At 36.5% G+C, this 25517-nt stretch overlaps 1 protein-coding gene and 1 non-coding gene across 2 annotated transcripts in view; one reads left to right on the top strand and one right to left on the bottom strand.

The window, feature by feature from the left end:
- PRIM2 (DNA primase subunit 2) overlaps positions 1-25517 on the bottom strand; it is a 323635-nt gene that overhangs the window by 54084 nt on the left and 244034 nt on the right. The gene's annotated exons all lie outside the window — the stretch shown is intronic.
- Positions 9784-9918, top strand: LOC118153346 (small nucleolar RNA SNORA70). The gene has a single exon (XR_004742586.1). It is a non-coding gene; the product is annotated as a small nucleolar RNA SNORA70 (small nucleolar RNA).

Here is a 25517-nt window from a genome sequence, read left to right as displayed (position 1 = left end):
ATAACTGAGAGGTTTTTGGATCTTATGGGCTATTAAAGAATGTGGATACCTAATTTCTCATAGACGGATGATTGCCTCAACTCCTCTATGCCATAATTAGGGAGTCATCCCCAGACCCAGTAGTCTGAGACCCTTTATCCAAAAATGCTTTTGAACCTTTAAGGTTCACAGGCTGCACTATGACTTTTCCTCATCTGACATTAGTCTTCTCTTACATTTTTCTGTCCCTAAATTTAGGAGCGCCTTCTTCTCCCCCAGCTCTGCCTTTTCCTTATCTCCTAGCAAGACTATTTCATCCACAGAACCTCTGTCAAGCCTGGGGTGGACTAGTCACCACTTCCTATAACACTACAAACTGAGGGTACTGTCCTCCCTTTACTGTGGGCACATCTGGCATTTCCAAGATTCCTGTGAGCAATCAAAATTCTTGTTTTGCTATAATCTTCCGTCTCTCTTCTTCCATTTTAAACCAGACAAATACCCATTATGAGAAAACCCCCTGAATATACTCCAGTCTATCCTTGTAAGGGTCATGTCCACTCCCATCATAATCTTACCATCAGTTCTTTTCTGGGAACAAGCATTTGTCATTACACTTCTCCAGCCATCATTAAATCCAACATAAAGCCTCCAAGCCACTACAGGTTCCCGGGCATCCCTCATGTGAATAGAAATGTCCCCATTTCCCCTCTCAGCCTAATTTCTCTGACCCAAGCCAACTACACACAGTCCATCTCCAACAAATCCTCTGTCAGTCATCAAAATGTTTATTCTTTGGTCACCTTCAGCCATCAGATAATTATCTTACGACTCATGACTCCTGGCTAGCTTCCAGTGATTCTTATGTTGTCTGTGGAACTCAAACCTATTAGCTGCTACCAGACAATGAGAATGGATCTTGCTAACTCTCTCATCTTACTAATCTCTTCATCTACTTGATTCCTCACAATTTGTTTCCTTTTTCAAAGTTATCTTTAAAACTATCACCCATGCCTTCCAGTTCACCTCACTCTCACTCTGAGAGCAAAAGAGGCATCTAGAACATCACAGGTTCTGTTGTAGGTGATCTCGGTTACTCAGGTGGTGACTTAGAACAGCTACAGAAACTGGGCATAAGTTCTATCCATGATCTCAAGACCATTATTACCAAGTCTCAACAGATGGCTCAGCTGGTCCTTACTGAAAAGGAACAGAACACAAGATGGACTTAGACTGCTGAGAGAAAAGAATAATGCTTTATTTCCTTAAACAAAAGGAGCAATGGACAAGACGCCCTCCCTGACCAAGCTTTAGTTGGAATCCTCTTCTCAACTAGGCCTTGACCTTTGGTTTCAGTTTTGCATAGCGCAGTTGTAGTAAGAATCTTGCAGTTACTTTAGAGAGAACCCCCTACCCTCAGTAACTGCTCTCCCTCAATATTTCATCACCCTCAGTATCTAATCAAATTCCTCATCCCTGCACTCTCCAACAACCCCCTTGGTATCTCATCACTCAGCCTGTCTTCAGCAAGAATCCTTTTAGGTTGGCTTAACCAGAATCCCCACACTCCTTAAGTTTTTTTCCTCTCCATAATTTTTCATCCACTAATGCCATCTTGCTCTTTGGCTATAAATCCCCACTGGTCTACGTTGTATTCAGAATCAAGCCCAGTTGTCTACCAAGGTCTCTCTTCCTCTATCGCGATAGTTCCTTAATAAAATCTGTTTTTATCCCTTTAGCTACCGTACTGTCCAGCTCTACTTTTCTTTTAAAAATAGTAAGCATTCAATACTTTAAAGTTACTAACATTATCAAGGTTGTCAGTTTTACTATTAGCTAGAAAAAGCTATGTTGAGTAGGTCAGACCTGGTGTGTTGTTTAATTTTACTTAAATTACTTATGTTTTGCCTCCAGCTTCCTCATTAGAAAAACCTGCATCTAGTTACTCCCTCTAACTCTTCATAGGACCTTAAAAAAATCAGTTAAGCAACTTGAAGTCTGTAACACAGCTGGAAAACATTGCTTCTGTTACTTTAATTCAGCAAATTACCTCCTATGGTGTATTAAATATTCCTTCTTCTGCTCTGTAAGAGTTAATTCACTTCTCATTGGTGAGAATGTTTCACAGGCTTATGAAGCAGCAAGGTGTTACAGAGATAACACAGATTTTGGTTCTAACTTTGCCACCTACTAGCTAAATTATGTTAGACAATTATATGTTACCTCAGACTCTTTGTAAACTGTAAGTATATATTATAATAGTATGCTACAATTATTTGTATAAAATTTGCACAAACTAGTTAGTGCCTTTTTTGAAAGGTGAAATTTATAAAATAAATTTTGTATAAGTATATTGTGTAAGTATATTTTACAATCAAATATATCTTTGAAGACTCCTGGGAGTGCCCTTGAAAAAGTGTTAAAAATTATAAAATTTCACAGATTATGAAGGTTCCATCCAAAAAAAGTAGGACATATGTTCTTCATCTCCATGTCTTAATCTCTTCCCCTGAAGCCATGGAGAACATTTTCAGTTCTGGACTCTAGAGTATACAAAGTCTCTTTCTCAAATTTCCCCTGGGGCAAGGTCAATATAGTTTTAACATTTTCATTGACCACATTGTTGTCAGAAAATGGAAAAGAAATAGTGAAATGCCAAAAATCCAGAGTATTAAACAGAATAACCCTATATAAACTGATGTGGCCATTCATTAAGCAGACCACTTTCAGTGAGGTCAGTAGATCAAAAGAAAGGTCAGCTGTGTATCAAACGCTCTGCCATAATCATCACAGGAAAATGAAGAGCTATCTGTTCAGGAATACTGGAGAGAGGCTAGGTAGTGGCCGTGGGTTTGTTTCATCTTATTCACTATTCCCAAATAGACTCAGAAAACAAGATTTGAGGGTAATTTGTCAACTGGGGCTGTGTGATTTGCATCATTCTAACTATATTCAGGCAAATTTATGAAATAAAGAGTATCATTTCCAAATGTCTAATGGGGAACTTAGTACAAATGCACTACTGTTATTAGAAAAAAAAAAAAAACAGGGTAACACAGTGATGTTTCAACAACAGTAGCTTACATTTCTACAGATCTTTAGCGTTTAATAAGATGATTCCAGGATGGTTCTTCCTGAACTCTTCACTAACTGTAAGATGTGCAAATTAGATATTTATATTTTCTAAATGAGGAAACTAAGGTTTCTTGAAGTCAGGTGAATAGTTATTTCAGTTACTGAATGAGAAAGCTGAAATTAAAATCCTAATCTTCTAAATTCTAGAAAATATTATAAAACTATAAATGGAGAAAAGAAATAAACACATATAACCAACTATCAGTTAACCATCCAACTACAGGCTGCTTCCCCACTTTCATTCAGTTGCTTCAAGGGTCATCTCAAAGTGGCACTAAATAAAACGTTTCTGATTCGAACTATTTCCAATGAAAACCAGAGAAAAGTATCTACTATCTAAAGAAATGGTAACTCTAACAAGTCACTCATATTATTTATCTGGCTTCTAATTTAACAGAACTTTAGAATAATAAAATATGGCAAACTTGAAGTCCAAAATCTGAACCCAAAAATACTAAACAGTGTTTCAATATGCTTTCAAATGGCCAGTTTTCCTCACATTCCAGTCCTCTATAATTATCAAGTTGAGGACATGATAAGGAACGTAAGTACAAACAAAATCAGAGAAAAGGAAGTATATAAATGGAAAGGAAATGACACAGAACATGCCATTGCTTATTAAACTAGCAACTGGATCTGGAGCCTTAGGAAATTTAGTTTTCTTATCAGTTAGAATTAGGATTTAAAAGCTGGACCAGGCTTCAGATGTTACCTAGTGCAGCCATTATTTTATAGTAAAACAAGAACCAGAGGGTCTAACCCTAAGTTGCAGGGTAAGTTAGAAAAAGAACCTTAGGGCGAGGCATGGTGGCTCATGCCTGTGATCCCAGCACTTTGGGAGGCTCAGGCAGGAGAACTGTTTGAGCCCAGAAGTTTGAGACCAGTCTGGGCAACATAGTGAGACAAAAAAATTTTAAACATTAGCTAGGCATGCTGCCCCATGCCTGTAGTCCCAGGGAGGCCTTAGGCCTTGCATTGCCCAGTTTGTGCACCTCTTGTTCACGTCTTTAAACCCTGTGAATAGCACAAAGCCTAGCCAATTGCAGCTGCTCAATAAATGGTTACTTGGCTGAACTGTTAGCAGTCCTTTTTGTATGTATGTTTGTAGGGTCATTCCTACCAGAGGACTAAAAGCTAATCTTATGATTTCTCTGTTAACTTTCAGTGCCAAAAAAGATTTAGCAAGTGACTTTCAGCCCATAAATACTATAACTAAACATACTATTTGAACAGACGCCTTCAACAATTCAACCCGGAGGAAATGGTCAGGGTGAGTTCTACAGTAGATAATTTTAATCAGCTATCTGTTCAGACAGGTATGCCCACTAGTAAGGATACATTAATGATAAAATTTTCACCCTTATCTTAGAAAAATCTGCTTTATCAGGGGGTGGGAAGTTGGGGAGAGATAGCATGGGGAGAGATGCCAGATATAGGTGAAGGGGAGGAAGGCAGCAAATCACACTGCCATGTGTGCACCTATGCAACTATCTTGCATGTTCTTCACATGTACCCCAAAACCTAAAATTCAATTAAAAAAAAAAGAGAGAAAAAAATCTGCTTTATTCATGTATATGAATGCCACTGACATAACAGTAAGGAAAAATTATTAAACTTCCAAATATAATTTGCCAAAATTTGAGACAGAAACCACAGACAACCCTTCACTTATAAAGTAAAACATTTACTAATCACATGCTTCCAGCCTGAAGGACTAGATTTAGGAATCCTCAAAAGGTGATGAATTTAGTCTCTATCTCAGTAGTAACGAGGCAACATAAAACAAATATCACCACAAAAACACAGGAGCAGGCTGAATGATGTAGAATTTGCTAGTCCAAGATAGTTGGCTCAGCTTGAATAAATGGTCTTTTCACTCAGTGGAAACAAGAAAACTGAAACATCATCCAAGTCTGCAATCAGAGACTGCAGAGAAGTTAGATGATCAGAGCTAATCTAGAGAGAAGCTGTCTTTTCTTCACAGAAGCAGGAATTATGATTTTTTTAAATGTTTTGAAGAATTAAATGCAAATTTATTTCACTTCTGCTGGATTAGTTTCACCCTGTTTACTTATTTTCCCAGATTTATTTTCTTCACCTCCTTTTATATATATATATATATAGTTGTTTTTCTAGAATTCCTTATCTGGCTACTTTAAACCACAGTGAATATTTTCAAGTGTTGACTATTTTGATAGAATTTAAAAATTCTAATGTGATCATAAAAAGATGTCTAAAGATTATTACAAATGGGGTTCCAGACATGCTATCCCAAAATATGGCACTTTGGCATTTCAGGAAGTAGCAAAAGCAGAAAAATCACTCTCATGATTGACCCTTCTCCCCTAAAGCAGGTTATAAAACCTAGAAAGAATTATTTGACCTCCCTCTGAGTAAGAACTTCATTCCAGAGATGCCCTGGAGGAAAGAAATATTCTTATCTTTGAAGACACAGGGATACAGAGAAGAATGTGAACAAATAGGCCTTGCAAGGTGGTCCCCAATTTATTAGATTATATCCCTTTTATCTTATAATACTTCCTTATGACCAGCTGTAATCAAACTAAGCATAAAAATAGTTTTTCCTGTTTCTTTGGGTTTCCATTTCCTTACGAAGGTTCCCATGTCATGTAAAGCCTATATTAAATAAATGTGCATGCATTTCTCCTATTAATCCATCTTTCGTTATAGGGCCTCGGCCATGAACCTAAAGATGGGTGAGAAAAATCTCTTTTCTTCCCTACACTACTTGTAACCTAGTAAAAATATTATGTGCAATGAGTCTAAGGTTTTTAAACTTTTAATTAATTAATTAATTAATTTTATTTTTTGTAGAGAGGTGATCTTGCTATTACGCCCAGGCGGGTCTCAAACTCTTGGCCTCAAGCAACCCTCTGTCCTGGGCCTCTAAAAGTATTGAGATTACAGGCATGAGCCACTACACCCAGCAAAGTCTAAGGTTTTGAAAAGCTACCAAGAGGACTACAAGATACAACTCCTTAATCCTACAAATGTTAAGAAATACTTAACATTTTTATATAAGTATTTAAATATTTTTATATATTGATATATTTCAGAATGTTTCTGGGTATATAAAGTTTAAGAATTGTCTTATATTACTAGACTATACCTTTTATCACATATAAAACTATAACTTTGTCCATTTTAATATTTTTCCCTTGTACTGCACCTTGTATAATACTGTCATTTAAAAGTTTCTTTCAAATTCCACTTGCTGTTATCTGCACCCTCCCTCTCCATGCCCACTTTTATTTTCAATCTTTCTGTGTCAGGACAACTTAAATAAGCAGCAAATGAGTAATTGGTTACCCAGGGCTACCCTCTAGTGGTTACTCATAGCATATTAAAATATATTTTTTTCTCAAAGTCAAAAATGAATCAACCTCTACAAAAAGAGACAAGATCTTTAGCACACTTTTACTTACTCTGTCAATTATCAAATTAGCTCCAGAATAACTCTTAAACTATATTGCTAAAGGATTAAATGTTTCTCACAAAGTCACAACAATATCTTGAGATATTTCACTTACTAGATTACATGTTTTTTCTAGCTATCTAAGCATTATTACATAACAGACAACCAAAAGAACAAAATTACATAAAATTTTTAAAGGTAGCCATAAATAATAGAAGACTATACCATGCATTGAAATGACAAATGTGATGAGCTGAAGTTTTAATTTACTGTGACAAGCCAGATTGTTCCTGTACATTTTCAAGGACAAAAAAAAAATATGGATCTATAGCCTCCTGTTGTAAGCAAGGGTTTGTTTCTTTTCTAAAGGTCAGGAACCAATAGTTCACATTTGGTGAGACTAAATTCCCTAAGGGCTGCTTCTGAAGGAGATCAAGAGAGAAATGTATCCAAAAAAAAGCTACATCCAGAACTAGAAAAAAATGTATGTTAGGTGATAGATGGCTACTTTACTTTTTTAAGCAAATTTACAAGGCCTTTTGGAAATGTGGTTGATTTCAGGACTGAGGAAGGGAAAATAGAAGATGAGTTTGAAGCACCTTGTGGTGCCAGAGAAGAGGTGCTCAAAAGGATGCAAGTGTGTCAAAAAAGCACAGGAACCAACCTGAAAGAGCTCCCAGTGGCCAAAGCTGGAACATTTTGGACAACAAAATCAACAACAAAGGCTGGATTATAACCCATGGAATAAAATACATATCCATGAATGTGCACCAAGATAAATAACTGAAAAATAAATGGTAAACGGACAGCTTTTCCTTACAGAAAAATTCCAATAATAAACACAGATGGAATGGGGGAAATAGAAAATAACCTTTAGAGCACCTTAGTGATAATACTTGCAGGCAAGATCCCTGGAGGGATGTCAAAAATCAGTGGGGGAATGGGACATTTACATAGTCTAAAAGTATGTCCCCCAAGATGTTCTGAGTAGTACACAGTAACTCTACAGTGGAGAAACCCAGCAGATAACAGTTTAACCACGTGATCAAGGTTAATATCACCAGTAATAAGTTATCATTATAAATAAGTGTTGGTATCACATGCCCTGAGAGGGATACGATCAGAAGTGAATATAATGCCTGTCCCGCCAAAAATGCATAACCTCAATCTAATCATGAGAAAACTTCAGACAAACTCAAAGTAACCAGTATTCTTCCAAAGTATCAAAGTCATGAAAAGAGAAGAAACGACAGAGAAATTGTCACAGACTAGAAAAGATTAAGGAGACATGACAGCTAAATGCAATGTGGAGTCTTGGACTGGATCTCGGAACAGAAGGACATTAATGAGAAAAATGGTAAAATGTGAATAAAGTCTCTAGTTAACAGTATTGTACCAGTGTTAATTAGTTGATTCTGATAGGTGAATAATGTTTGTGCAAGATGCTAATATTAGGAGAAGCCTGGTGAAGAGTATATGTAACTCTTTGTACTATTTTTCTAACTTTTCCATTAGTCTAAACTTTGTTCACAAGTAAAAAGTTTATATCTGGGCATGGTGGCTCATGCCTGTAATCTTAGCACTTTGGGAGGCCAAGGCAGGTGGATCACTTGAGGTCACAAGTTTGAGACCAGCCTGGTTAACATGGTAAAACCCTGTCTCTACTAAAAACACAAAAATTAGGTGGGCCTACGCAGTGGTGGGCACCTGTAATTCCAGCTACTTGGAAGCTGAGGCAGGAGAATCACTTGAATCCAGGAGGCAGAGGTTGTAGTGAAGCAAAATCAAGCCACTGTACTCCAGTCTGGGCCACAGAGCAAGACTCCGTCTCAAAAAAAAAAAAAAAACTTTATGTACCAGGCAATAACCAAGGACAACACAGATTACTTAATTTGATTCTCCTAATGACTCGGCAAAGGTAGAATGAACATCCCTATTTTACAGCCTAGGAAATTGAGACTTCAAAAGATTAAGTGAAATGTTCAAATGCGCACAGTAAGATGTTGTGTCAGGACTGAAAGCTTGTTATGACTTGTTCAGTCTCTGTTCTTTCTACCATGTTACCATGAGGATGCACATAGGCATGTATTCACCCAAGAAACAAGAGTAATCTCTTCTAAAACTAGAGTAAAACTTTAAAGTGGCAGCAATGCTAAAAACCAGCAGAGGCCATATTTAGAATCTAGTGGCAATTTTCAATTTGCTTAAAATATGCAGTTTTGGGGAAACATGCTTTTCTATCAAAAAGGCAAATTTCTATATATTTAAATAAAGCCATTTAAATTTACTGTGACATCCAGCAAGTCTTATAAAACTACACAAATTATAATATACTGCTATGCTACCCAATATGAAGTATAAAAAAGATGAATTTGTAACAAAGGTCATTTAACTTCAATAGGCATAGTTGTTTTATTACATAATTCAAAGATGCCTAATACAGATAAGAGGGGAATTTTCAGATGTCTTAGTGTTTTTTTCCTTGCAACTTGCAACATTAAACCATTTACCTACATAAATGCCATATAAATATTTAATACAAAGAAGGAGCATATCAAGCCCTATAGAAATAGCTAGGAAATAAAATGTTCATGACGGAAAAGAAATGCTTCCCCCTTTTCCCTTTTAGTGATACATTACAGGCATCACCGTAATGACAGGTTACTTCACTTTGTGAATTATGATAAAGAATCAGAATTAAGCCTCTAAACAAAGTGGTTCCTTTCTTAAAACCAAATGTAACTGAATTAAATTATTGATGAACTGTGTTCTCTGCAGTGCAGGAAGACGGCTCTACCAAAGGAGAGCTATGTAAACTTCATCATCAGGCTTCAGGTTATCTGTTTACTTCTGAACTTAAGTGTGATTTATCATTAAGAAACTGAATTTGTTTTGCCACACGATTCCCCCCTTTGAATTAACTATACACTGGAAACATGCTAATAGAAAAAGTAGATAAAACAAATTGCATTTTTCCCCAATTCTACAACCTAAAATTTTTTTAAAGCACATAATTTTAAATGTTAGAAGATGATTTAAATATCCTAACAAATCTCTCACATATTTATTTACAGGAATTTAACTTAAAAATTAAAATATCAGCCTGGAGCAGTGGCTCATGTCTATAATCCCAGCACCTTAGGAGACGGAGGTGGGAGAATCATGAGGTCAGGAGATCAAGACAATCCTGGCTAACATGGTGAAACCCCATCTCTATTAAAAACACAAAAAATCTGTAGCCAATTAAGCCGACTGGGTTCCTTTCCTCATGGGGGCCCAGTGTGCAATGTCTGCAAACTGCAGCTTCCTTGCTAGTGTATACAGCCTGTTTCTTGTATGAGTTGCTCTAGGGGACCTTGGAGACAGGCCTTCCAGATGTATGTTCATGTGTCTCACCTTGCACAACCCCAATGTAGGCTCCAAACAGGCATGCAAGGTGCCTTTGGAAAGCCCCAGGGCACTGTGGCCAGGGTTCACACTGGCCAAGTAATCATGTCCATCCACACCAAGCTGCAGAACAAGGAGCATGTGATTGAGGCCCTGCGCAAGGTCAAGTGCAAGTTCCCTGGCTGCCAGAAGATCCATATCTCAAAGAAGTGGGGCTTCACTAAGTTCAATGCTGATGAATTTGAAGACATGGTGACTGAGAAGTGGATCATCCCAGATGGCTGTGGGGTTAAGTACATCCCCAATCGTGGCCCTCTGGACAAGTGGCAGGCCCTGCACTCATGAGGGCTTCCACTGTGCTGCCCCCTTGTAATATGAACCAATAAATTTACTTCCTGTCCAAAAAAAAAAATTAGCCAGGCGTGGTGGCATGCACCTGCAGCTACTTGGGAGGCTGACACAGGAGAATCGCTTGAACCTGGGAGGCAGAGGTTGCAGTGAGTCAAGATCATGCCACTGCACTCCAGCCTGTGTGACAGACTGAGACTCTGTCTCAAGAAAAAAAAAAAAAATTAAAATATCAATGGTATATTATTATAAGCATGGCTAAAAGAACAGTTGGAAAAAAGAAACTGAGTACAGACTAAATCAGACAATTTAGGCTGGGTGTGGTGGCTCACGCCTGTAATCCCAGCATTTGGGATGCTAAGGCAGGTGAATCACCTGAACTCAGGAGTTTGAGACCAGTCTAGTCAACACAGTGAAACTCCATCTCTACTAAAAACACAAAATTAGCCGCGTGTGGTGGTGTGTGCCTGTAATACCAGCTATTTGGGAGGCTGAGGCAGGAGAATCGCTTGAACCCAGGAGGCAGAGGTTGCAGTGAGCCTAGATCATGCCACTGCACTCCAGGGTGGGCAACAAGAGCAACACTCCATCTCAAAAAAAAAAAAAAAAAATCAGACAATTTAATACACTTTAAAATGTATCAAAAGTTTTGAAGTCTATAATACCTTAATCAAAAAAATACAGATTGAATTAAAATGAGTATTAAAACTACCTGTATTTTATATGTCAATTCTCCTCAAGAGTAAATTTTCCACCCACTTGGTCATTACCTCATTTCTTTTCACAATATCATTTAAGTATGTAGGAATAGTTAACTTATTTACATTTGGTGAGGGCCAGCTGAATAACAAGAGTCTCTCCATAGCAAATCTAAAACTCCAGTCTAGGTCTGTTGATTCCCTATCCAGAGCTCACTTACCAAATCGTAACACCTCTCGGCTATTTACTATGTGTAGTGAAGGATACAGAATAGCTTGTCGTAATGCATTAGAAAAAGCAAATACATCATAGTTGTGTTCAGCAGTCTACCAGCCTCCATTTTCATGTCTGGGTACATTTTACAGTTCAATAGATAAAAATCACTATTTAGTGTGATAGAAATTACTACCTTATTTATTGACTATTAACTTGACAGTGAGAAAGAAATGAAAAGATGGATCTTGGGCTAGGTCATACATTCATGGCCTTCTAAGCCCTGATTTGTATCTACAAGGCAGGAAGAAAATATAAGTGTACCGTTTATCCACCAGGAGATTGGTCTGGTCCACATTATGTTTGAGGAGCCTATTTGGCATTCAAGGGGAGATAGCAGTTAGTTGGGTATACCTGACTCTAGGGTAAATACAGCAGTCTGACTGGAGGCTCTATGAGAATGCAAACTTTGGGAAAACAGGGATTTGGTCTATATTTGTTAAGTTCTATACCTTTAAACACCCACAGCAATGCCCAGGACATACCAATAGCTCTATAAATATTAGATGGAGCTATGTGAAACTGCCATGACACTGTACCATTTTTGATCTACATTAACAGCAACTTCATATGATTCCACCTAATACCTACTGAATAAATGATACACTGTAATTTTTCATTTCACAGCGTCTCCTCTGAGCCTGAGCTAAAAAAAAAAAATTCTGCCTTACTGGAAAAAAAGTAGAGCAGAGTGGGTAGGGGATCCTGAAGTTGGTCCTTGCTCCTTTTCAGACCCCTAAGGTCTCAGTCTCCCTCTTTCCTAATATCTCCTATAAGTAATTATTAGAAAATTTAAATTAGCCACTTGCAAACTAGTTGACTTTAAATAAATTTACAATACTTTTCTCCGTACTGTTACTGGGTACAAGGTTCTGACTGTGAGTTGTCCAGGTCCATGGCACATTGAACAAAGAAATGAATAGCATGCACGAACAAGCAAATAAAGTATAGATTTATTGAAGCAGGAGGCAATAAAAGTGAAAATACACTCCACAGAATGGCAGTGGCCCAAGCAAGTGGCTCAAAAGCCCTGGTAGCAAAGTCTTCTGGGGTTTAAGTACCCTCTAGAGGTCTCCCATTGGTTACACCCTGTGTAAATGAAGGACTGGCTCATGCCAATTAGAGGCCAAAGTGAACTAGCCCATGGCCAATCAAAGACTGGCTAGATTGGCACCTTATGCAAAAGAAGGTCTTAGAATGGACCAGTCATATGCCAGAGTGCAGGTTTGCCTCATGGCCAATCAGAGGCTGGCAAGAATATGCACCTCATGCAAATGAAGTCCTAGAATTTAGTTACAAGAAGTTTGTGTGAATTGGCCTTAGGTTCCCTGCCTTAGAAGTTTATTCTCCTGCCTCGCTACTAGAGTTATCATTTTATTGCTAAACTTTCTGAGTAATAGGAAGATTACTTCTCCAATGCCATAGCAGAAGAGTAGAACTCTACTACCAAACCATGCAGAAACACTATGTATGTGTGTAAGGATGTTACTACGCTATTTAATTACATTAAGGGATATTTCTGCCCATATTTGTTTTTCTATGTTATATCACATTTAGAATCTTCCAAAGAAAAATCCAATTGCTTATGATTTTACCTGAATAGATTATCACATGAAACAACTTTTCTCCTGAAACACACACATACATGCATATATAATCCTTAAAAGCTTTTATGAATGATCTTTAAATTACCATACTGCTACATAAAATTTCCATAGTAGTTCTCTTTTTTGGTTTATGATGTCACAAACTGAATATAAAATAAGAATTATTTTCTATTCTGTTTTTATAAAGAAATGCTGTTCCTGAAGAACTTTAATATATATTAATTCAAATTTAATCATTTAAATGGAATGGCTATGCAAATCTGAGCGTAGTGCTCTGATAGGATAACTTTTAGGATCACAACTCCAGTAGCCAGCTCACATGTAGATGAATTTTCTTTAAAATTCAAAAGCTACCTCTGATGTCCTATAATAATAAAACAATAATGAGAAACACAACACGTTTCTCATTATTGTTCTATCATTATAGAACATCAGAGGAATAATAATATTTTAATATGCAGCTTTAAAGAGTAATTTGTTGAATAACAGTAATCCCCAAGTCAAGTTGATGTATTAATTTGCTTCTAAATAAATCAAAGTATAGGCCAGGTGGGGTGGCTCATGCCTGGAATCCCAGCAACTTGGGAGGCCAAGAGAGAGGATCACTTGAGCTCAAGAGTTTGAGGTTAACCTCATACAATGAGGTTACTCTATGACTGCGCCACCGCATTCCATCCTGAGGGACAGAGTAAAACCCTGTCTCTAACCAAAGTAAATAAAGAAAGAAAGAAAAGCACAACATCACTTTTGAAACTTAAGTAGTTGCAGATAATGAGAGCCCTTTCCCAAGCAGCTACAACATTAGGTGATTTGTAAAAAGGCTAGAAATTCTTTTACCTTATACTACCAAACAATTCACATTTCACAAAACGTGCGGCTCTGGCTTGTTTAAACAATGGATGTGCCCCCATCACATGATCTGGTCTCTCTTTCTTAGCTATATTCATCCAATCTGGACAGTGAACTGTGATAACAGGGACACCTCTCTATTCCCTTAAACCTCTCTGCTTTATGCCCACTGTGTCTGATAGTGAGGATCTTCAAAAACTATAAATTAAATTCTACAGGTTTGCATACAAAATTGCATATAAATGTGTAATGTACTATTAAATCTCAATTCCTTAAAGGTTCAGAGGATTATTATCTACTCTTCCCTTCTGTTATGAAAACATCATGTCCCACAAACCTGCAAAATTAAGCTACCCAACCAAAAAGCGCAAGCTGTTTAGCTCTTAAATTGAGGTGGCACAATGTGCAAAGGAAAGTCACCTTAATTCCACTAAGGGAAAAAATGCACTAAAACCCATCTCTCTGAGCTGAGCCTTCATTCAATATTGAAACAAGTAATCTCAAATTCCATGGTTTTGGCTGCTGCTCAACACTATTCTATTCAACTGGGGATTGAACAAAGCAAAATAAAAAGGAGCTTTAATCTGCCTTTTCTTCTTTTTTTGCTATACTACATAGATAGCACCTTGTTCATTAATTAAACTTTTTCTTCCTTTAAAGAAATAGACTTTAGAGTACTGTACTGGACACTAAGGAAGCAGGTAAGAAGTAAAAAGCATACACTTAAAAATAAATCTAGGATTTAAAAATTGTAGTTGGAGATACAAAATATTCATGAACCATAAAACAAATACAGAGAAACGTTTCAGCAAATACAAAGTAAGATGGTAAGTGACAAAGTAACACATTCAGGGGTTGACACAGTGGCAGAACTAGGAGTGACTAGGGGTTCCTCTCACAGATTTTACATCAATCAAGACAGCTTCATCTTGATAACTGAAACAGTTCAGGCGTCTTGCACATATTCTCTCATCCACTAGAGGCAGGGTTATAAATTTAAGTCTTTGGAGACTATGAACCCAGTTAATAATGACTAATTTGCCAAACTTGCTGGAACCCTCAAAAGTAATTTTTGGTTTTGTGAGCCTGACTTGTGCTTCTTACCTAAGAAGAGAACGCAATCACTGTTGTTGGTTTTTTGTCTGTTTGTGACAGAGTCTGGCTCTGTCACCCAGGCTGGAAGTGCAGCAGCACTGTCTCAGCTTACTGCAACCTATGCCTCCTGGATTGAAGCAATTCTCCCACTTCATCCTCCCGAGTAGCTTAGATTACAGGCGCACACCACCACGCCTGACTAAGTTTTTGTATTTTTAGTAGAGACGGGGTCTTACCATGTTAGCCAGGCTTGTCTGGAAATCCACCCACCTTGGCCCCCAAAAGTGCTGGGATTACAGGTGTGAGCCACTGCACCCAGCCTTCACTGTTGTTTTTGTTCTGTATAATAATAGGCATGATAGGGAGGTCATGAAGGAAAAAAACATAATTCTTATTCATTACCTTACTGATATGAAGAAACTTTTGCTTTAATAATAATTTAAAGAAGATATGCCATTTATAATTTGTCATATTAAAGCTCAAAATAATAATGTAATAAAATTCTAAGTTCATGCAAAATCTTTTGAAAGAAATGACAGGTGCTCTAAAGGGAAATGATTAAAAGGTAAAAAAAAGGTGAGAAAATGCTTTTCTATTTGGGTTTTACATACCTCAATATGAGGGAACGAAAGGAACACAAGCATTCTTTACTGTTTTATCATTATGTAAATCAAATAGATTTTCTTTTCCAATAAAATTCTACGTGTAAATTGCCCCTGTGCATATCTTGCTGGCAAAAAAATTATAGGAATGACACCAATTTCATGGTGTCATTTTTAATTTTTAAAAATGCTCCTCAGCTTTACAACCTGAAGATAAAGAAAGTTTACACACTTTCTTGAAGTCTCTCACTAAAAACTGATAACCAGTGGAAACTTGTCTTCTCATCAATCATAAAATAGTGATTGCCAAATTCAAATTAAACAATAATCTTGAATGCAGAGTTCAAAATTTGTGATTTACTGTTTGCCAAAGAAAATTTATTTTCTAACCACAATAATAGTTATCATTTATTGAGGGCTTACTCCGTTCTAGGCACTGTTTTACATATATTATGGCTGCTTCACATCATAGAAAGCCACTTCATATATTTTTATTAGAATCCCCAGAAAAGAATCTATCCTTTCAATGTTCATTTCTTGAGTATTTGACAATACAATCAGAAAAATTATTTTAATGTTAGAAAAACAGTACTATTTATACATATGACGAGAAAGCCAGCAGCATATAGAGAATTGGGATAGCCAAGATTTTTATTGATAATGAATAGGAAAATATAATCAAGATCACGAATTCTAAAAGGAAATTAAAGACATTTGCTAATTAGGTGATCACAAAACAAATGATAAAATTCATTTCCTGCTCTGTGATACTGACAAGGCATCAAACCAAAAAGATGAAACAAAGGCATTTGGCTTTTATTATAAACCTATATAAAACAGCACAATAAAGAGACTTATACGCAACTCTTTCACGTCAGTTAACATAGATTCCTACAACTTTTTTAGACAAGTGTTTCTATTACCTTTCTTAAAGATATCACCATGGCTCAGCAGCTGCCATGATGAGTTATCAAACTAAAAATATGGTTTCTCATGTACATACAATTCATTTCCATGTCCACGAAGAAAAAATGGGCAAGAATAACTAATAAAGTTAAACAGCAAAAGGTAAGAACTGAAATAAAAACTGAAGGTTGGTGAATTCACCTTAGAATTCATAGGCAGAATATAAACCTCAATATGTGTTTTTCTCATTCAGTTATACTTCTACAACTTTATGTTCAAATTCTATTTTCAAAAAAGTCTGAGTAACAAACAGATGATGGCATTCAGGGAGAAAAGATCTTAAGTAAATCTAGACTTCGAATATCCTTACTTTTTGTAGTTACCAGTGTTTTGGTTTCAAGAAAAACCAGTATTGTTTACTTAATTTTGTAACAATTAATTTTTAACTAATCCCATTACTTAAAAAAAATTAGAAAATGATGCTCTCCATAAATGCCACTTACTGTTAATATCTTTTCCTACTATCAAAAGTGCTCATTTATTGTGCTCGCTATGGCAGCACATATACAATAGGGCTCATTTACTTCCTTTTACATTAACATGCATAAAATAGTACCTGTTTTAACTATTAATAAATTCTTTAAGTAAATTAACAACAGCTACCACACACAGAGTGCCTATATGTGCTTAGTAGTCAGACAGTGTCAGACACTTGACAGACATTATCCCTGCCCCTTACAAGAACCCATAAAAAACAGAGATTATTATTCCCATATACAAATGAGAGCACAAGACAGACCTTAGGGAAAGTATCTGGACCAGAATGATAAAATGAATATGTTAAATCTCAACAGACCCAAATAATCATCACTGTACTCCCTCATAACCAATACAACTCATCCTAACTTTGGTGCAATAGCAGTCTGAATTTTAGAAAGAACTTCTACTTATAGAAAACTTACTTAAGTCTTGATCCTCATCAAAAAGCAGGCATTCTTTCTTTCCTTTAGTTGGGAAGAACACAAGAGGCCCAGAGAGGGTAAAGAGCTTCCAGAGCTACCAAGGAGGGTGCAAGGGCCTGGCCTGTGGCCTTCAGCCTTTAGATCCAATTTTCTTTCTAATGCTCAGGCTTCAACCAGCATAGTTGAAAGCACATGTATTTGTAGCAAAGTACCTGGTGAGGCACATCCACTTTAAGTCTTAGATAGCGCTCCAATCTTTGCATTTAACCACATGTTTGCTCACCATTTTTATTCTCCCCTTAATGTCTTTGTATGAATAGAATTTTCTATACATTTTCCTTTATTGGACAATCAAAACTGTTAAAATAGAAAAGTCATGATTACTGCTTATAATTTTATTCTGTTCTATCAGAATATTCTACAACAGTGTTTCATTCTCAAATGCAGAAATGCTGGGCATGTAGTGAACAAGTAATACTGAAAAGCTGTTTCAGGGAATAAATAATAAATAGTGAGGGGTTTCCCCATAAAATATTGACGCAAACCTTCAGTTCTTCAGATGGCAGCTCCTCCTACCTCAGATTAGGTGATGTAATCTCACGTAAACAATGAGGGGAAAAAGACCAATAAAAGAAGTTTTAGCATCTTTACAGTAACAAAACCAAATTACTCATTGCATTTGGTGACATAATAACAAATGACAATACTGGTCATGGAAAAACGTATTTGACTGACTATCTAGAAAACTGAACTGGGCATACCCACTCTGATTTATGTGGTCAAATACAAAGCGTTTTCAAATACTTGGAAAATTTTTAAATAATATAGACCATATATTTATAACATAACTCTCCTTTTGAAGTATTTTTTTTTGAGTCAAACTCAAAAAGTCAGATCGTTTTTGACAGCTCAGGAAATATATACCAAAAAGCTTTTCATAATGTTGTACAACAAATCTGGCAAGAAATGCCTATAAACAAACAAACAGTCTAAAACTAAATGCATACACACACCTTCGCTCACATTTTAAGATGTCAACTATGAAAAAATAATGCAAAATTATAGTTATAGGCAGACTTCACTCCAGTACTTCTGGAAAAATAAAATTTCCCTTGCTCTTTAAATGATGAAAAATAACCTGCTAAAAGGATCTTTTAAAATACGTCTATAAAAAATCTCCTCAAACATGACTAAGATGTGATTATAAACACAATTTCAATCAAGTTATACTATCTATAACTCTAGCAAGTAGGTAATGAAAAACAGGGAGAAAAGGCAAAGGGCATTTTGCTTTCTCACATACTCCACAGTAACGTATTTTATGTCCTAGTGAATATATGGCAACAGCTTCTCCTTCTGCACTTGGGGAAAAGCTTTAAGACTCCAAAGAAAAGTAGAAATCCTCCCCAACTTATGATGGGGTTATGTCCTGATAAACCCATTGTTAACTTAAAAATATCATACATCAAAAAATGAATTTTAATACACTCAGCCTATGGAAAATCACAGCTTACTTTAAACATGCTCAGAACAATTACATTCGCCTACAGTTGGGCAAACTAATCCCACACAAAGCTTATCTTACAAAAGCATTAAATATCTCATGTACTATATTGAACACTGTAGTCAAAGTGAAAAACAGAATGGTTTTATATCATAAAATCAAAAAGTGTTAATTCATCAAGAAATTCAAACATAAAAAAATCTAAAACACATTCACATTTTATACATCTTCTCAACCACTCTCTACATGTTTATGATTATTACAATATTTCTTTTTCTTTTTTTTCTAATCCCCATGTTGATTAAAATTATAATATTTGGTTTGGATGGCTGGTAGAAGTAAAGGTATAGCCATAAGACAGTTTTATTTCTGAAAAGCAAAATGGTATTGAGTACTTATTACGTACAAGGCATTGTACTAAGCACTTTCTTTGTATTAACTTTATTTAGTCCTCACAGCAACTCTTTAAGACAGATACTATTAGGATCTTCTTTTCACAGATGAAGAAACTGGAGCAGAGAAAGGTTAAGGAAACTGCCAACAATCTGTTTACAGTTGCTAAGTTGCAGAGCAAGTATTTGAATCCAAGCAATTGTATTTCCAAGCACTTAATTGCTATGAAAACTGTATCTGCAGTTTGTCAGATGAAATTACCTATTCTTTCCTGAATATATACAGAAAATAAAACAGGAAAGGGGCTTATCCTAAATCATCCTATTTTTCGTCCCTTAACTACTAAAGCTATACATAAAACAACAAAGAACCTGTTACAATGTCAATTCACTGAGTCCCATTGGCACTGCATCAGAAATAATCAGAATTGGTATCAAAAACTTACATGTGATTTGAGCTATACAGGGTATAAAGTTTATATGTTTGGGCAATTCATTTAACCTTTTTGGACCCAATACTAAGCTATAGAATGGAATAAAAATATTATCTCCCTTATTAATTGTATTTCTGAGGACACCAAACCCTTAAGAAAATTTGGAAATGTTCTTTACAGAAGAGTGCCAGCTATACTATTTTTAGCAATAAAAATAGTATAAGTGATTTCGGAAAGATCAAGAGACAAACCATTACATTAAAAGTTGACGAACTTTACAATGGAGGGTTCAAACTACTGCTACCCAATACGCTTCCTATGTAACACAATATCAAAAACAAAGTACCACTTATAGATCCTCACCAAAAAGCTCGCCCCTGAATCTACGTAAGTCTTTAGAGCTAATTTCATTTACAAACAGGATATACAGTAACAAATCAAACAACACCACAGAAAAGCAAACAAATAAATCCAAAATGTGAAACATTTTATAGAACTGGCTCATTTCTTCAAGTTAATGAGCTGAAAAATCAAAAACAAAGAAGGATGGCAAGAGGAAAGGAGAGCTGAGTAAGGGATTACTAAAACATGTTATGAGACAACAGCCAAATCTAACATGTGACCTCACATAAATCCTAGTTCAAACAAACCAGACGTAAAAATAAACAAAAGCAAAATTTTTGTTAAGCAATTGCAGAAATCTGAACATGACCTGGATATCTGATGTCACCAAAAATTATTGCTAATTTTGGGAAGTCATAAGACAATAATACTACAATTATGTTAGGAAGTGTCTTTTTTTTTTTTAGAGGTGCATACTGCCTATACAGGCATCTGTGATAGTTAATTTTACATGCCAACTTGACTAAATCTGAGTACCCAGATATTTAGCTAAACATTATTTTGGAGTGTGTCTGGGTGTCTCCAGATAAGACTAGCATTCTAATCAGTAGATTCTGTAAAAAAGACCGCTCTCCCCAATGTGGGAGGGCAGCACCCGATTTGTTAACGGCCTGAATATAACAAAAGGTGAAGGGAGAATTCTCTTGTCTGCCTGACCGAATGAGCTGAGACACTGGTCTTCTCTGACCCTTGGACTTGGACTTACTGGCTCCCACAGTTCTCAGGCCTTTGGACTGAGATTGAACTACACCACTGGCTTTCCTGAGTCTACAGCTTGCCGACAGCAGATCATAGAACTTCTCAGCCTTCATAATCACGTGAGCCAATCTCTCATAATAAATCTCTTTATATAGAGAGAGCAGCATATAACGTAGGCTGAAACTTGCTTCAAAAACAGCTAAAACACAAAGAATATAAAGGGATACATAAATAAATAAAATACAGAAAATACTGGTAACTGTTTAGTATGATGACAGAAATGTGAGAATTTGTGTTTGTATACATTTGGAATTTTTCATAATGTTAAATTTTTTTTAAGTATTTTCTCCACTTGTTTCATAAACTGTATGATGATCATTGAGAAAAAGTATATAAAAGTAGTTAAAACACATGTCAGGTATTAACGTCCATTGGAAAAAAGAATAATGAAAAAACTTTAAGGAATCCACATTCTAAATTAGGAGATGGCCAGTTCACAGGCCAAATCCAGACAGTTGCCTGTTTTTGTGATAGTAACGCAGGTACGTCCATTTGTTTAAATACCAATGGCTGCTTTCATGCTACAACAGAAGAGTAAATGCAATAGAAACCACATGGTTCATGAAGCAAAACTTATTTACAATCTGGCCTTTCAAAGACAAATTCCTATTATAAATTCTACATTTTTACTATTATTTAAGAGAAAATTTAGCCTCAAAACATTTTCAGAGCCTTTCTTTTTAAAATTTACCAAGGATTTTCCCTATCTAGCTTCTCACAAATAAAAACAAAGCTACCTATAAAATAGGGGCTGGTAGCCTCATAAGTTTTGACCTAAAGTGAATAAATCATTTCATAGCTTCAGGGTAGCTACTTTTCTGTTAAAAAGTCTATAATAAAAGTAAACAAACCAAAAACATAAAAAGGTAAAAGAAGAAAAATTATAATTTCGTGTTACTATTATTTTACTTCAAGTTCCCTGAATTTAATAAAATAGCCAAAGGGAAACAATATATTACATGTTTCAATGCAGTCCAACCAAAGGATGTTTTTTATTTGGGGAGAGAAAGAGAAAGGAACACAGACACAAGACTGGAATTTTCTCCATGTCAATCCAGTGAAAAACACTGTAAACCCATGGGCCATTTTTTTTTCTAACTATAAACTGTATATTTTGGATTAATAGTTTAAACACATTCTTTGGCAACCTTCAACTTAACGTACATAACCTTCAGGTACACCCATTAGCTGATTAGTAATTTAGGGCTTGAGAAAAGCAATGTTTCACAGGGAAATCGAGACATGAATGAGTTTAATATGTAAGTACACTAGCTAAAGGGCATAATTAAAACTACATCACTCCTTTAAATCTACATAATTATGTCCCAAAGACATTCTCATTAGTATCTTTTATTTTGCCACTAAACCAGAAAGGACTTCATGTCTACATGGTTGGGAAATACATATAAAATTTAAAAAGCTAAGGTTGGCTGGACGTGGCAGCTCACACCTATAATCCCAGCAATTTGGGAGGCTGAGGTGGGTGGATCACTTGAGGTCAGGAGTTCGAGAACAGCCTGACCAATATGGTGAAACCCTGTCTCTACCAAAAATACAAAAATTAGCCAGGCATGGTGGCGTGTGCCAGTAGTCCCAGCTACTCGGGAGTCTGAGTCAAGAGAAGAGCTTGGAGACAGAATTGCTTGAACCCAGGAGGCGGAGGTTGCAGTGAGCTCAGATCACACCACTAGACTCCAGTCTGGGTAACAAAGTGAGACTCTGTCTCCAAATACATACGCATACATACATACATACATACATAGCGAAGGCATATACAAGTCAGATAAAGTGCTCGCAACATTCAATGACTGAACTTCCCTTTTTAAAGTAATATATAAAATCTGCCATTAAGTAATATATAAATTTAGTCAACCATCACTGCCACCACAATATCAGTTAGGTGAGCTTATGCCCCAAATTTCAGAGGGGAAAATAACCAGAAAGAATTAACAAACTTTTTTTTTTTTTTTTTTGAGATGGAGTTTCGCTTTTGTTACCCAGGCTGGAGTGCAATGGCGTGATCTCGGCTCACCGCAACCTCCGCCTCCTGGGTTCAGGCAATTCTCCTGCCTCAGCCTCCTGAGTAGCTGGGATTACAGGCATGCGCCACCATGCCCAGATAATTTTTTGTGTTTTTAGTAGAGACGGGGTTTCACCATATTGACCAGGATGGTCTCAATCTCTTGATCTCGTGATCCACCCACCTCAGCCTCCCAAAGTGCTGGGATTACGGGCTTGAGCCACCGCGCCCCGCCAACAAACTATTTTTAATTTTAGAAGACAGAATGTGGCTTTTTCTGACAGTAAATCAACTGAAAATCTCTACTAACCAGTACTTCCTTTACTATGCAATGATAATTGATGTTCCTAATGATCAGCCTGAAGCATGTTCCAAATCCTGAAGTTCATTCTAAATGATTAAAAAGATTATGTTCCATATACTTCCAATAGTGAGTACACTTCATTATATTCTCATTACTTTAAGATTAGCCACATATTTAAGATATGTAAGTCCATCAAGAGGCTGTTCTCGAAATTAGATATTCATAGGGCTATACTGAAAAGCTCTAAATATTATGGTCACTTTACTATACATAGGGGAGAAAATCACCTCTCTCAAGACATGAGACATGAAACTCTACAGGGTATTAAGAGAGTCTGTCCTAGGACTTGATTAAATTTTAAATCCCCTTTTTGGGGAAAAAAAAATGGCCCAAACAGTGGCTATTATACTCTCTGCTTATAATGACACTGATCAAATCTTCTGAGACAGAAGCTGGAGGAGGAATTAGGAAGCTATTGCAACAATTAGGTAAGAGATGGTGATAGTGTGGACCAATACTGTGAAAGTACAAACTGAATGATAATATACTTTCAAGATTGAGCCAAAAAAACTTGCTGATGGCCTAGGTATGTGAGAAAGGAGTCAAAGCCCATATATATCAAGGTTTTTAACCTCAGCAACTAAAGCTATGGGACTGCCATTTTCTGAGATGGGAAAGACTACAGAAGGAGTTGATCTGGGGCAGAATGGTAGTCCAAGAGCTTAGTTTTAAGCACTTAAACCTGAGATACCTCCTAAGTATTACAGTGTTTATATAGTCAAGAACATAGATTATCTATAGAGGCACTTGGATATCTGGGTCTAGAGCTCAGGGAGAAGGCTAGACTGAAAATATGCTATTAGGAGTCATCGGCATATAGTTCTATGTGAAGCCATAAAAAAGGATGAGATACCTAAGGAGTGTAAATATAAAGAACGAAGATGATTCCTAGAGCACTAAACTATCTAAGAAGAATATAATACCCGCATTCCTCATGTTATTGTGCCGCATTTTACTGTGCTTCATAGAGAGTGCATTTTCTACATACTGAAGATTTGTGGAACCCTGCGTCATACATGTCTATCCATGCCATTTTTTCAACAGGATGCTCACTTCGTATCTGTGTGTCACATTTTGGTAATTCTCTTAATATTTCAAACTTTTTCATTATATCTCATTATATATATTTTATTACTATATCTGTTTTGGTGATCTGTGATCAGTGATCTTTGATGTTACTAATGAAACTCTTTTGGGGTGTCACAAACCACACCCATGTAAGACAGAAAATATAGTCGATAAATGTTGTATGGGTTCTCACTACTCCACCAACTGGCCATACCTTGTCTCTCCCTCTCTCCTCAGGCCTGTCTATTCCCTGAGACACAAAAATACTGAAATCAGGCCACTTAATAACCCTCAGGCCAATTAATAAGGACTCTAAGTGACCAACTGAAAAAAAGACTTGCACATCTCTCACTTTAAATAAAAAGCTAGAAATGATTAGGCTAGTGAGGAATCCATGTGCAAAGCAAGGATGGGCTGAAAGCTAGCCTCTTCGAGTCAGTTAGCTAAGTGAGATAAGCCGAAAGCTAAGCTTCTTGTGCCAAACAGCCAAGCTGTGAATGCAAAGAAAAAGTTATTAAAGGAAATCAAAAGTAATACCAGCGAACACGTGAATGATAAAAAAGCAATACAGGCTTCCTGCTGATGTGGACAAACTTTGAGTGGTCTAGATAGAAGATTAAACCAGCCACAACATTCCCCTAAGCAAAAGCCTAATCCAGAGGAAGGCTCTAACTCTCTTCAATTCTACAAAGGCTGAGAGAGGTGAGGTAACTCTAGAAGAAAAGTTTGAAGCTAGCACAGGTGGGTTCAGGAGGTTTAAGGAAAGAAGCTGTCTCCATGACATAAAAGTACAAGGTGAAGCAGCAAGTGCTGATGGAGAGGCTGGCACAAGTCAACCAGAACTAGCTAAGATAACTGATAAAGGTGGCTATACTAAACAACAGATTTCAATTTACATAAAACAGCCTTATATTGGAAGAAGACTTCATCTAGGACTTTCACAGCTAGAAAGGAGAAGTCAATGCCTGGATTCAAATGACAGGCTAACTCTCTTGTTAGGGGCTAATGTAACTGGTGGCTTTAAGTGGAAGCCAGTTTACCATCCTGAAAACCCTAGGGCCCTTAACAATTATGCTAAATGTACTCTGCCTGTGACCTCTAAATGGAACAAACAAAATGTGGGTAACAGCATATCTGTTTATAGCAGAGTTTACTGAATAATTAAGTCCACTATTGAGATCTAGTGCTCAGAAAAAAAGAATTTCTCACAAAATATTACTAATTCATGACAGCGTACCTAGACACCTAAGTACTTTGATGACATGTATGATCAGATTAATGTTTTCATGCTGGTTA

This window comes from Callithrix jacchus, chromosome 4 (assembly GCF_049354715.1).
Source record: "Callithrix jacchus isolate 240 chromosome 4, calJac240_pri, whole genome shotgun sequence".
In the NCBI taxonomy this organism is placed as follows: Eukaryota; Metazoa; Chordata; class Mammalia; order Primates; family Cebidae; genus Callithrix; species Callithrix jacchus.
The sequence above is the reverse complement of the archived record's forward strand: the minus strand, read 5'-3'. Positions and strand labels throughout refer to the sequence as shown.